Source organism: Pseudopipra pipra, chromosome 2 (assembly GCF_036250125.1).
Source record: "Pseudopipra pipra isolate bDixPip1 chromosome 2, bDixPip1.hap1, whole genome shotgun sequence".
Lineage (NCBI taxonomy): Eukaryota > Metazoa > Chordata > Aves > Passeriformes > Pipridae > Pseudopipra > Pseudopipra pipra.
Genome location: NC_087550.1, coordinates 116,709,064 through 116,723,835, shown reverse-complemented (window position 1 = coordinate 116,723,835; position 14,772 = coordinate 116,709,064). Strand labels below are relative to the sequence as shown.

Here is a 14,772-nt window from a genome sequence, read left to right as displayed (position 1 = left end):
GACACAAAGCAACAAATACTGCATTAGAAATAAAGCAGTCACAGCCCGTTTGCTTTTGGGCAGTGAATACAGCCAAAACTTACTAGCCAGTGTTGTGAGATTTACTTCCAGCAGAGAAGGCCACTTAAAATTCAGTAACTAATGTGATTTAATAAAACACAGAGTAACACACTCCTACTTTCATTTTCACAAATGGATATTAACCTCAGAAAACAACAAGAAAGCATGTAATCACTAAGGCCTGCTATTCCACAAATAAATTCTATCTGAACCAAAACACATTACTGGGTTTGGGAGATTTCTCTTTGGCTTGTACAGGCATTTCCAAAGGAAGAGAGGATCTTAGGAACATTTCCATAAGCTTTGGCGGTGCTGTGGGCAGTCTTTGCTGCAGTCAGTTGATAAATAATCCTGATTGTCTGTGAAAATAATTTAGTTGTGACTGTAGGGTCAAAGGGTTGGGTTTGTGTAAATTGCTCACTTCTGTTTGGTGTTAAGATCATGTTGTTTTGACTTTTGTGGGGGGAATTTTTGTTATGTTCTGTTTTGGTTGGTCGTCTTTGCTGATGCAAGTGAAGGCTGTGTGATGAATGTGGATTTTAATGATAATTCTCCGTGAAAATGCACAAACATTCAGGGTGAGATCTTGGCTTTATTTATGTCAGTAGGAATTTTGCCCTTAAGACTTCACCCAGGAGGTTCAGCACTTTCCACTCCTAAGTGGTGATAAGGGCTTATAATCTAATTTCTGCCACAGCAACGACATGGCAAAGCCACTTTTTTTTTTTTTTTTTCCCCTGAGCACACTTCCTTATTACACAACAGGCTCATAAATAGAAGCCTGAACAACCACAGATCCAAAAGCTCTCCAAACCTGAGAGGTCTGTGCGTGTCTCCTGTGCCTCTGAGGCTGAGGATGGCACGGAGCATCCCGGAGGTGTACGAGGAGTGGTGGGCAGGCAGCCAGACAGGCAGCCAGCCGCCCACACATCTCTGCCACAGACAATCTTCCAGCAATCTGCTCGGAAGATTTTCACTTTTAGCTTCCTGCTTCGCCTGTGAAGGGCAGGACAAGGCTGGAGGTTGGGCTTGGTTGGGCTTGGCTTCCCCACCTTGGCTCCTCGGGCCCTCAAAATTGGGAGGGACCGGAATCTGTGTCCATGGTGGTGTGTGAGGAGAGCAGGTGCCTTGGCTGTTCCCCTCAGATACCTCCAGGGATGATCCCACAGATCCTGGGGGGGCTCAGCCTGGAGAAAAGGAGGCTCGGGGGGGACCTTCTTGCTTTCTACAACTCCCTGACAGGAGAGGGGAGCCGGGGGGGAGCTGGGCTCTGCTCCCAGTGAACAAGGGACAGGACAAGGGGAAGCAGCCTGATTTTTGATGGTGAAAGACGTCTGGACAAGAGCAGGTTGCAGGATTTTAGTCACCCAGGAATCCCATGAGTGGAAATGGTTGGGTTAGTAGGTCCAGAACTACATGTGGAGTAAGTAGTGACCTGGGCAGGGGCACAGTTGGCTGATGAGCAGGGACAGGGTAAGGGATGGATGGATCCCTGCTGCTTTATCTAGGCCAGCCACAGAGATGACCTGCTTTTGTAAAGGGATCAATGTTACAACAAAACAAAAATGCAGGCAGAGGGCTGACACAACCTCCTTACCGTGGAGAAGACAGGACATTTTTTGATGAGCCTTCTCAGGTTAATTCTGGTGTGAACTGAGTTCAAACAAACAAACAACAAAACAAAGTGGGTGTGGAAATATTGCAGCATCAGCAGTGGGCAGTGTGAAAATGCCCTCTCACCGTAAAATGTAAACAGTAGGCACTCAAGTTTGCCAGTTTTGTTTTGTATTACACTGCAAAGGGAAGGTTGTTGTTGCTGTTTTTTTTTAATCAAGCCCTTCCCTGGGACTTCATGTAAGGTAATACATAATAGACAATGTTTCCATGGAAAAAAATTGGTTGAAAAGAAACTGGAAATATATATATATATATATATATATATATTCACTCACTGGTTCCAATCCCGCCTGTGTTGGTTGCCATCAAAGGTTGCCACCATCTGTTGTTTGGTGGCCTTGGTGACTGAGAGGCATTGCCGTGGTCCCGTGGTGTCTCCATAATGACACCACCTCTGTGCTTTGGCAGTCACTGGTGGCCTTGCTGGTGGCTCCAGAGATCAGCCAGAACTGAAATGAACTCGGGGACAAATGTCTTCTCCTTCCCCTGTGTCTAAACAGATTCATGAAGCCACATGTGGGATGTTTGCAGTGCTATGACCCCTGTGGGGAAGCTCCTGTTGGACGTAGCTTGGTTGGCCTGTTTCTGGTGCAGATTTCTGTTCTCCTGCCCAGGCAGGAGCACAGCAGGAGGGACTGGAGTGTGTCCAGGGAAGGGCAACAAAGCTGGGGAAGGGTCTAGAGAGGAAATGATGTGAGGAGAGGCTGAGGGAGCTGGAGTGGCTCAGCTTGGAGAAGAAGAAGCTCAGAGGAGACCTCATTGCTCTCTACAACTCCCTGCCAGGAGGTTGTAACAAGATGGGTGTCATACTCTTTTCGCAGGGAACAAGGGACAGGAGGAGAGGAAACAGCCTCCAGCTGTACCAGGAAGGGTCAGTTTGGACATCAGGAGGAATTTGTTGCTGGGAAGGGTGGTCAGGCCTTGGCAGGGGCTGCCCAGGGAGGTTTGGAGTGCCCATCCCTGGAGGTGTCCAAGGAAGGCCTGGCCGTGGCACTCAGTGCTCTGGGCTGGGGGACAAGGTGGGGATGGGGCACAGGGTGGACTCCATGACTTGGAGGTCTTTTCCAACCTCAATGATTCCATGATTCTATGATTCTCTAACTTTGCCTCTGGGTATCCACAGACTTATTCCCTGGGCACTCCATCATGTAAAACCCTGGGAAGGGTTTCTTGAGTGGCAGCCAGAGACTGCCAGAGTAGCTGATTATTTTTTCTTTAGTATCCTCTTCTTACTGCTTGTGTTCCCTAACTTCATTCCTGCCCCTCTGATGGCTGTTTTCTCTCTCTGATATTGAGCCACGTGTCTTCCTGGCTTTGTTCTTCTTCCCAGGATTCTTACTCTTCTGCGGGAAGTCTGTAATGTCTTATAAAAAGAAATAAAATAGCTATAAGTTAGCAACCCTTTGGTAGCCCTACTAAATATTGGGCAGGGGCTTGTAGCAGTCTGGGCTTCTCCAGCACTCTGCATTTTAAGCTGCCAATAATTTGGTGGATTCTTCCTGATTTGCCAGGATCTAAATTGCTTTCCTTCTACTGCAGCTCAAGCACTGAAAAGCAAACTGTTTTCAAGCAAAGAAGGAACTACCACTTGTGTGGCTTCTGCACTCGCCTCCATCCATCAAAATGTTCAGCAAGGGGTGAAATACAGTACATTGAACTAAACTATGAGCATTTCTGCTTGAATAGCAGAAGTACAACTTCTGTAATGTGAGAAATGCTCTTTAATCCACGATGGTTTTTTGAAGGGAAGACAATTTCCATCTTGCTGCGTGGGATCGAACAGAGAGCCAGCTGAATAGAAACAGAAAGTTAATAGAAAGAGTCTCATTTACTTAATTGGTTTGGATCAAGTCTTTTGAGAGTACTGGTGGTTTTGAGAGGGAATTTTGCACTCTTCTGGCTCAACAGCATGTTTTCTGTCTTTGAGGGATCAGGACAGGCTGGTTCAATGGGCTGAGGCCAATTGTGGGGGGTTCAACCAGGCCAAATGTTGGGTGACAACAACCCCCTGCAGCTCCAGGCTGGGACAGAGGGGCTGGAAAGGATTGGGAAAGGCCCTGGGGGTGCTGGTGACAAAGGCTGGACACGAGCCCGAGTGTGCCCAGGGGGGCAAGAGCCCAATGGCACCTGGGCTGGGTCAGGAATAGAGTGGGCACATCCCCCTGTGCTGGCACTGCTGAGGGACCTCCAGGGCTGTCTCCAGGTCTGGAACCTCATGGAAGGGAGACCTGGAGGGGTTGGAGCTTGTGCAGGGAAGAGAACGGAGCTGGGGAAGGGGCTGGAGCAGCAGGAGGGGCTGAGGGAGCTGGGGGGGCTCAGCCTGGAGAAAAGGAGGCTCAGGGGGGACCTTCTGGCTCTGCAACCCCCTGACAGGAGGGGGGAACCGGGGGGGGTCGGGCTCTGCTGCCGGGGAACAAGGGACAGGAGGAGAGGGAACGGCCTCCCCTCCAGGGGAGGTCTTTTCCCTTTGCAGCAGAAAATTTTAACAAAACTTTGCTAAGTCAAACCCACAGATTTCCTGCTGAAAACCAGTATGGATTGAAACACACCGAGGCAGCTCTAGTTTACCTCCAGCTGACTGGAAAACACAGCTTGGCTTGTGGACAGGCCAACTGTCCAGCTTGAGTTGAATTTTAATTGGGCCTAATGACTCTGTAAAAGGTTCTGTGGTTGCATAGGAAACACTTCTGATGAGAGGCCCCTGTGCAGACCTGACTCTGCGGGGAGGGAGGTGTAAATTGGTTGGATTCTAAATCCCCAGCCCTGACCTCAGTGACCACCGACTGAAGGTTAATGGCTGATCCTAATTAGGGAGTGTTTGGGTTCAGTTGCATGTCATGCCCCGTGCTGTCGTTTGCATCACACAAAACTTGGTGTGCACTCAGTGGGAAAGAAAGGCTGATTGTCAATATATGGAGTTTTTCAGCCCACATTCATTGCTGGAAACATATTAACTCTCCTAATTAACCGGGGATAAAAACCTGTGTCACGTGTTTTAAGAGACCATCTCGCCTGGGGAGACCAGAACTTTGCAGGTCTTCCTTTTCTCTGTCTTCTTTTGGTGAACTACCAGAATTTTGCCTTGCCCCTACGTGGTCATGTCTTTTGTATTGATTCCTTTTACTGGCTGGCTATATTTAACTCTCTTTGAAAAAGTGTTTCTTCAGTGGGGTTGAGATGAGTTAAATATTAAGGATTTATGACCTTGCTCATTTTCTTATCAGTTACTTGGAAGATTTATGTAGTATTTTATCCTCTCTAAAATACTCTCTCTTGTTGAGGGAGGAAACTTCTCAGGCCGATGGGTCTTGACTGTCCATAAGGTTTTTTTTCCCTCTAACCTCACAGTTGTGATGCATTCTGCAGGGAAATGGGTTCAGAAGTTCATCTGTCCTTTATGTCTTCGTTCCTGGTATAGAAAGAACTACTTAATACAGGGATGTCGTGAAAATATGGTACCATAGTACAATATGGTTTATTTATGTACATAAACTAAAAATGTTAATACACATGAAATTATTATTGGAGTGCTCACTTGCATATTGATTTATAGATATATAAAATCCCCACCTCCTGTTTATATAAATAGTTAGATCTTTGATTCTCTTTGTAGGTTCAAAACCAGCTTTAAGTTCTCCCAACTGATTTACTGCTTCTGCAGTTTGCAGCATCATTAGTATTTCAGTGGAAGACATTTTGTTTCCTATGTGGATTTTGGCTCTTGCACTCTGAAAATGCTGACTGTTTTCCATTTCAGACTTACTGCTGAGACTTGAGGTGTCCAAATAATGTTGAAAACAAAGCACTGACTCGGAAGATGGAGGAAGACAGCCTGAACTTGTGCTCCTTCTGTGCTTGTAACTCCGTGTCTACTCTGTGAGTAAATGGCAGTGGCTTACTCAGCACAACCAGCTCCCCATTTTCTCCAAGTTGTACCATTTTCTGGCAACCAGTCACTAAAATCAGCAGTGCTCCAGTGATGTGCTGAACTGCTGGGGATGTGGAGGCAGAAGACATGCAAATATTGAGGGAGTCTTAAGTCATCATTTCTCAGTGTCTCTTCCTTTAGAGATCAAACTCTCATACTGAAGAGTGAAATCCTGCTCCTCGTAAGCAAAACTCTTTCCCTGAAGGTTGGCAGAGGCACCCTCATCCTTCATGGTGGCTTTTTGCCTCTAAAAGTTATAAATTAAGATCCTTTGATCTGGGATGTGCTCTAGGATGACCCTGCTTAGGCTTGGACCAGATGACCCACTGTGGTCCCTTCCAACTTCTCTATGGGATTTTTGGACTCTGTTTCCAGCTCTGTCACTCATTGGATACGTGACCACAGCAAAATCATATCCTTTGTGAAGGAATTGCTCAGTCAGGAGACATTCTCCCACACGGTGCCTCAGGCTAAAGCTCAGCTTTACGTTCAGATGGCGATGAACCCCCTCAGACCCAGCTTTGTCAGACAGGTAGTTGGTGACAAATCCCATCTGCTCTGCCAGCAGGTGATTGTAGCAGCCACACAGGAGGGACACCAACCTTCTTATTTGCCTGGTGTAGGTCTGTGTGTGACAATGCTGGGGCAGCAGATGGGATGTGCTGCAGGTAGCTGGGTTAGGCAAAGCTCAGCGGAGCTTGTCAGGCAAGAGCATGTTTGGGCGCCCTGACCCAGCTCTGGGCAGAGTTGGAGTTTCTCTCTCAGCCTTTGTGGCTGGTTTGTGCTTAACTTGTCCCTAAAAACATTTCTGAGGGTAAATAGTTTATTTATGGTTTGCCAAAATGCCTTTCAGCTCAGCCCTAAAGCCACTTTTGAGTAACCACAGGGTGGGAGCCCTGGAAATGCATCGTGGGGACAGGACAATGGGAATGGCTTCAAACTGAAGGAGAGTGGATTTAGATTGGATGTTGGGAAGGTGAGGGTGGTGAGGCCTGGATTGCCCAGAGAAGCTGTGGCTGCCCCATCACTGCAAATGTCCAAGGCCAGGCTGGATGGAGCTCTGAGCAACCTGGGCTAGTGGGAGGTGTCCCTGCCCACAGCAGGGGTTGGAACTGGACCTTTAGGTCCCTTCCAACCCAAACCATTCTGTGATTCTCTGATTCTGTGATCTTAAGCACTTGTGTGAACATCCCTCACTTAAAAAAACAGGCAATGCAGTGAAAACTGCTCATGTGTGTGCTTATAATATGATGCATAGTTTCTATGCCTATTTTAAGCAGAGTATATGGAAAAAATATAGCTGGTACAACTTTGTGTACTTTATATCCAACATTTTCAGGTGCAAAAGGTCAAAGGGAAAACATATTATTGTTTTCACCTTCACTGGACAGGTTTGCAAACAACCACATATGTTTAAGGGATTTTTGTGCCAGCTGTAGTTGTACCAAACGATACAATATTTCATAAATAAACTGTCACTTATTCAGCATCTTTATTTAGAGGTGCTAAACAAGAGACTTCTCCCTGCCTAGTGGAACACACATGGAGAGAAAAATGCAAGCAGTGGAAGTTATGGAATCTTTACCACAGATATCACAGCTGATATCAGAGTTTCAAAGGTATTTGTGGAATCTACATCCCACACTATTCCATATATTTTCATAAAACAGGCTGCTTGTCACATGATCAAAAAATACTTTAAAAATAGTCTTAAATAAATTGAATTATGAGTGTAAGAAAACTAAACTGTATTAATTCTTCTCAGATTCGGGCTTGATATCTTCACAGCTTGAATTACAGAAGAATTTATGTTCAGCCTGCTTTTTCTCTTAATTACTTTTTTTGCAATATAACATGAGAGCTACCCATGAGCCAGTTGCTTGCAGGGTTGCATTTGACACAAACAGACCTCTTGCAACTGAATTGGTAAATCCTGCCACGACTTTTTACCCTTTCCTTCCATCTCCCAACCCTTGAATTCCTCTTCTCACAGGCATAAGGGTTTTTTTTTATAGAGGTCTCCAATCCCTTTTGTGCTGAAAAGCCTCTGAGTTGTGGAAAGATGAAATACTGCCAGAGGGGTTGTTAGAAAAGAGGTTTTTCTCACTGTCACTATTGTCAAAATCCTTGTGAACTGCATCCACTGCAACAGAAGTAGCTCCAAGTCTGGATTTGAAGCTGTAATTACAAGCATTCCATGCAATCATGGAATATAATATAATGGAGCCCGTCTTGAAACTCAATATGGGAGAAAAGTGATGCTTTTCCTCGTGTGGTGGCAAATCAGTGGAAGAAAGAACATTTATTCAAAAAGCAATTTCTCATGTAGTACCCACTGTGCTCCTAGGAAATAGTTTTTGGCAATGTTCTTTGTAATAGAGAATCATTTTTGGGTTTAATGCCCGCTGAAGTCGCAGCTCGAGTTATTACGCGGCGGCAAATCGAGTTCTGTGATCAAAAATTGAGTTATTATGTTATCACAAGTGGAATTATTATGTGCTGGCTCTATGCAGGACGAGGAGTAACAAGTTTCTGGCCTCTCAGCAGGGTTTGGAGCAGTGGATGGGAGAGGTGTAAACACGTGTTACGAGCATTATTCGTAATTAGAATTTGCGACGAGAAAAATTAGAGAGCGCGCAGATGGAAAGCAAATGTTTCAACAGTTATATACGACACATATTAAAGATTTTTCTTATCTTTTTTTTTTTTTTTCGGCTTGGGAATTCAGTATTTGGGTTTGATTTAGTTTGTGCAATTATCTCAGCTACTTCTGAGATCATGTATCTCTTGGGTTGGACGGAATTAGAAATGCCAGCTGTGGTTTTGTGCTCGTTTGCACATGCACAACCCACACAGTGTTGTTCCTGGTGGTAACAGCCTAATGGTGGGTTTAGGGGTGGATTGGTGGGATGAGTCAATGTTTTTTATGGCTGTCATTTTCCCAGGATTAACAGCCAAATCCTCCAGTCCCTCGTTGTGCTCAAGGAGTTAAGGGGAATAGGGGTCTACATCCCAAAAATCTCTAATTCCCCTGAATCTCCCCCTCCAAATTCAGTGTGAATAGCATTTGTAATTAAAATTAAATAGATGTCACTGACTGTATGAATAATAACCAACGGAGAAAAAGTCATGGGCAGTGTCCCTAGTATTTTCTTTTTTGGAAAAAATGGATCTTAAAGAAAATAAATTAAAATAGGAAAAATCCATCCGTTTTCTGCCTGTGTTTTTATGGGAGGCAAAGTGCAAAATAGTTAATTTACTTAAAAGTAACATCTCTTTCTTGATTTCTGTCTCTAGAAATAGAAGCATAATATGAAATATTATTTTACCAGCTACCTCAGCTACCTTTGGTCCACAAATGCCATGTTAAGATTTTAAAGTTTAAGAAGTTCACCCCAAAAATCTAATATTTCATCCTTCAAAACCTTCATCAAATCATTTTGCCCAGCAGGAAAAACATTAATAATTAAATGATTAATAAAAGCATTAAAAGCTGGGAAAAATGATTGAAACATATATTTTCATTGAGGCATATATTCCAAATAATCCCCTCTAACTGTTCTTGTGAATGGAAAGCATCATGTTGTTTTTCACACATGATTGATCATGCTTCTGTTAAAAATAAGTGCCTCAAATCTGCTGTGAATTAATTTATTTATCTGTCATTCATAATACCCATTTGCACTAGGCTGAAGTTTCCTTTATTATCAATTATTTCCTCATTCTTCAAGGTATTTAGAAGCAGTAGTTGGGTCTCTGGATGAATCAAACGCAGCACAACCAGATGGTCAAAAGAGGGGAGGTAAAAAAGGGGCTGAAAAGGCTGGAAGGAATTTTCTCTGAGGAGCACCTCAGGAATCTGGATTTGTGTGATATTCTCCTCAATAAATGTCCCATTTGGTCAAATACCAATGTCTCAAACTGTACAGTTGCTTTTCCAGCCATTGGTATATTTGTTTTTCCTGTAGCACTCTCCCACTTTTCATTTTCTCTCTCTGGAATGTGGCCCATGGAGCTGACCACAAGGAACTCACACCCCTCTTGCCACTGCCATCATAAAATCATCTTCTTGCTACTTCTCCCTGTTGAAACACAACTATAATGTGGGGGGTTTTTTTTGAGCTCTGTGACTCCTGTTACTTCGAGACTGTTGCACAAACTCTTCCAGTCAAGACTCCAGTGTCTCGTTTCGAGTTTTACAAGCAGCACAATACAAGTTTTTCTCCTAAAACCTCACTTTTTTCCACTCTTTACCTGCGTAATGCTTCGATATGTTCAGCTCAACAAGCAAATCAGATTGCTTTGTCCAACTGCTCTGTCCTCAGGATTATTTGCCATTCATTGTGCCCTCCACAAATTTCACAAATAGTAATTTTATGTCTCCCACTCTCCACTACATCAGTGAGAGCTGAGCAGGCAGAAAAGTGTCTCAATTGCAATGATTCATTTGTATGGCTCCATAACACTCCTTTGTTAGTTCCCTCTGCTGATTTTCCAGCTTTTACATTTCAGAGTTTTGCCCTGAAATCAGTAGTAGAATGTAAAGCCCGTTTCACAAGCGAAGGTTGATTTTATTTCAGTCCAAATCCATCATTTCTATACGCACTAAATTCTACCAGTGCACCATCTGGTAAGGAGACAACAGGGTTGAATTACACACAATGCAATTATGGTGTGAAAACACAGCAGTTTCTGTTATTCCTTAGATTGTGTTTCTAAAATACTTAGTAAAGATTAGAATGCAAACTAATAATACTTTTCAGCAGGCCTATAAAAATATCTCCACAGATTTCACAGTATGTGAACCTCTTGGGAATGTGATTCTGTGTTTGTTGAAGCCATAAAAAAATTGACCAAAAGGGAATTTTGAGCATCGGTGCTGAATTGCAGCTTCTTAACCTCCTTCTTTGCTTCCCTTACCTTCCTCCTACACTCTTTGTGATTTTTAATTTTAACCCATTCATTTTAATGAGGTGTCCACTGACACATGACACTGCCTGAGACACAGATGACATTGTTTTCTACAGAAGTTCATCACAGAAAGAAGCTCTTTGAAGGTGTTGATCAAAACCTCCTGGGCTCCGTGGGGATTTCTCTGGGTCCTGCAGTCTGCAGCATCACACTCTACTTCAGGTCCTTCAGTAATCAAATCATTATTCTACACAGAGGTTCAGCCTCTGTGTTTGTGCTGGGGGCACTTTCCTCTTGCTCTTTATGCTTTAAAACGTGCCTTGTGAGGTTTTCCTGCTGTTATTCCAAGCAGGTTGCTCCCATGTTGTAACAGACTGGAATCTGGAAACTTGCGTTTCCAAAGGATTTTTCTATAACTTGTTGGAATTTTGGGCAGAAGGGTATTGAGCAGTTATGAATAGTTATATTCTTAATATAGGCTTTGTGGCCTTCCAGGACCTGAAGGAGCTACAAGAAAGATAGAGAGAGACTATTTCCAAGGGTCTGGAGTGACAGGATAAGGGGGATGGATTCAAACAGACAGAGAGTAGGGTTAGATGGGATATTGGGAAGAAATTCTTCCCTGTGAGGGTGGTGAGGGACTGGAATGGAATTCCCGGAGAAGCTGTGGCTGCCCCTGAATCCCTGGAAGTGTCCAAGTGCAAGCTCCAGGGGCTTGGAGCAACCTGGGCTAGTGGAAGGTGTCCCTGCCCATGGCAGGGGGTGGGACTGGATGATTTTTAAGGTCCCTTCCAACCCCAACCATTCTGTGATTCTATGATTTTATTTCCTCATATTTATTTAATTTGAGGAGAGTTGTGTATGGGATAAACCCATGAAAAATATGTCAACATAAAATTAACAGAGAAGCTGGACATCCAACATATGAATGGGCCACCTAATGTTTTTCCAGGCATGCACATATGTTTGTACACATTTACCTCTGGAAAATATAATGGGGAAGTCCTACACTCCACTTCCCATATTTATTCAAACCTCTAATTTTTTATATATGCATTAAATACATAAAATATTTATATAAATATATTTTATGCCTTTCCATAAGTGCACATATTTTATTAAGCTTATGTGAAGAACAGGTGAGTTATGCTTTCTGAATCAGACCCTAACCATGCAGGTTAATATATATATTATATGAATATATAATATAATATGTAACAGTGCTCTAAATACTTAGTGGGAAATGTCATGATTAATATCTATTCCAACATTTTCATTTGTGAGGGAACACATTTCCTTGCTCAAGGAGACTGGAACTGTGCACATCAGTTTGAGCTTTCATGTATCAGCCTTATGAGTGAGATTCTGATGAAGAATCTGGGTTGTTTTCCTTCTTCCTTTCTGGTACTGAGAAAGAAAACATAAGGTGTAACTAAAGGATAAATAGTGTGTAAGAATATTGGGATGGGGTTTTCGTGGTTTATTAACTGATTAATTCTTTCAAATCAAATTAAAGTTCCCCTGCAAGTGCCTGTGTGCCAAGGGGATGAGTGGAGTGATGAGCAGGAGTGGAAATGAGAGGTGCATGTCTTGGTCTGCTAGATACTGTGAATCTGATCACCTGATTTGATTTTAATATTATTTTATGAGTTGTTGAGAGGTGCTTTGCTTTCCCTGTTTTTCTTTACAAGGTCCTTTTAGACTTAAATGACAGTTGCACCATGAACTCAAGAGGGGAAGAAACGGTTGTTGGATTTGGCCTCTCTGCATTAAAACCTGCAAATACCAGATTGAATTCTTTCAGAGGACACAGTGAGCAGGAAAGAGTGGACCTGAATGCATCCTGAGAGTTATAACTGCCTTTGTTAAGAAAATCTCAATATATCAGTGGATATGTTGAGAAAAACAAGAAGAGTGGTGCTTTTTCTTTATATGACAGTATATGAGTAATTATGCTGTCCATACACCCTGTCATATGAAAGCTTTTTTAGAAATAAAAATACTTTTCTACTAGTAAAGAAAGTCCTTGGATCCATGGATTTCTTTATTCTATAAGAGGGGTGAAAGCCTAAGCAGGATCTTTTCATTCTACACTGGTAGGGTTTTTTTCCTGCTTTAATGGATTCAGAGAAGATCCTGAAGTGGCAAAAGAATAAAAATGCTTGGACTTAATGCTATGAAATTCTTGACCTGGGAAGAGCACTATTCTTCTTAGTAAGAAGAAATTTGATTTTTCAAAATAAAAGTGCCTCATTTTAGTAGACTTTACCTGGTTATATCTGACAAGTATGAAGTGGTTCTTTATTTGAAGGGGTTACCTCTCAGAGCCACATTCCCTTAGCCCATGGAACTCGTTTCCAACAAATGAGCCTTTGCTGAATCTCTGGTTGTCCCTGTTGAGGTTAATTTCTCAGAAAACAAAAACAGATGTAAAGTTTCACCCAGGAAAGCGTGTGTTTGTTTAAATCCTGCTGAGGTTTTTTTTAGTCATAAATATTGCTGGCCTCCAAACGAGCTGTGTGGGAGTAGGATTCCTATGTGTCCATATTGCCTGCAGGATAATTGAAGTGGATGTGTTTTTTAAACTTCATCTCACCCCATGTAAATGAAAGATGTATGATAGAATTCGTTATCTTGGCTTCAAACAAGATGACTTTTCTTCTTGGTGTTTTTAACTCAAGCATGCAAATGTAGAAATTAAAGGTTGGTATGGAAATTCTTTGGTTTTCAGCTTCAGCTGGGAATGTCATAATTCTGAGCTTTAAGAGGTGCATAAATCCCAAACTTACATCCCCTGCCCTTTTTTTTTTTTTGATCTTCAGGATGCATAAAAGGGAAAATCCATCCTTTCCATGCTTCCCTGGTCGATGTTTCTTGGAGGCACCATTTATGTTTGCAGGGGTAAGTTGTCTTCTCTTAGTTTCAGCTCAGCCTGTTGGTCTAAGAGAGAGTGGTGACCTCAGTCACCTTTTTTTTTTATGATGGTTGAACCAAAACTTGGCAACTTTCTTTATAGCAACTTTCAGAGGATATAACAGCATTAACATAAAGTCTCTCTTGGACTGGGAACAATATTCTACATTGCTGGCACAGCTGCAAGAGATTTTCACACTGGTCCCCTGACTCATCCTGTCCCTCTGCATTTTCCTGCATGAATTTTGCCTTCAGTTGAGGGGTGATTTTTCCCTCAGACTTTCAGAAAATGACTTTACCTAGCAACAGTAAATAAGTCAGATGATGAACAAGGCTGAAGTTACTGCACAGGTTTCATCACTTCTTAACAGAGTTTGATGGGCAGAGCTAAGAATATATTTACTTAATGTGAGCTGTAAGTCAACTCAGATACAAATGTTGAGATCCTAAGTACAGCCTGATCCCTTATGAGCTGGGGAGTTTTGATAGCTGACTCAGGGTTTAGGCTATTTAACATCAGCAAAAGCCTAATATTTACAGTGGATTTGACATGAAAAGGCTCTAACCAGGGATTTCATCAGCTTGGTATTTAAATGTTTCGTACCTGCAGGTACCAAAGCCTGAGGCAAGATAAAGAATTCATCAGAGCATCAGCTTGGGAGCCCATTTTGTATTCAGTCTCAGGGTGTATTGTCATTTGTGGAAAAATCAGGAGAATTTGAGGGCATATTTTGGGGTTTGTTGGGGGAAGCTGTTAAAAATAACTGCAGTATGACCTAGGGCATGTGAAAGGAGAAAAAAAAAGCACTTTTTTTAAAGTTGGGTCCCCTGTCCAAACTGTGACCAATGAGAGGAAAGCCAGCAGTGTACCCAGGTAGCCAAGAAGGCCAAGGGCATCCTGGCCTGCATCAGGAATAGTGTGGGCACAGCCCCAGGGCAGGGATTGTCCCCTGTGCTGGCACTGCTGAGGGACCTCCAGGGCTGTGTCCAGGTCTGGAACCTCATGGAAGAGAGACCTGGAGGGGCTGGAGCGTGTGCAGGGAAGGGAACGGAGCTGGGGAAGAGGCTGGAGCAGCAGGAGGGGCTGAGGGAGCTGGGGGGGCTCAGCCTGGAGAAAAGGAGGCTCAGGGGGGACCTTCTGGCTCTGCAACCCCCTGACAGGAGGGGGGAGCGGGGGGGGGTCGGGCTCTGCTGCCAGGGAACAAGGGACAGGAGGAGAGGGAACGGCCTCCAGCTGTGCCAGGGGAGGCTCAGGTTGGACAGGAGGAGGAATTTCTCCCTGG

The 14,772-nt window shown here is 43.4% G+C and overlaps 1 long non-coding RNA gene across 1 annotated transcript; it reads left to right on the top strand.

The window, feature by feature from the left end:
* Window positions 1-4,154: 4,154 nt before the first annotated feature.
* LOC135410395 (uncharacterized) lies at window positions 4,155-13,487 on the top strand. The gene is made up of 3 exons (XR_010428662.1): window positions 4,155-4,268; window positions 5,495-5,613; window positions 13,399-13,487. It is a non-coding gene; the product is annotated as an uncharacterized LOC135410395 (long non-coding RNA).
* The last annotated feature ends 1,285 nt before the right edge of the window (window positions 13,488-14,772 follow it).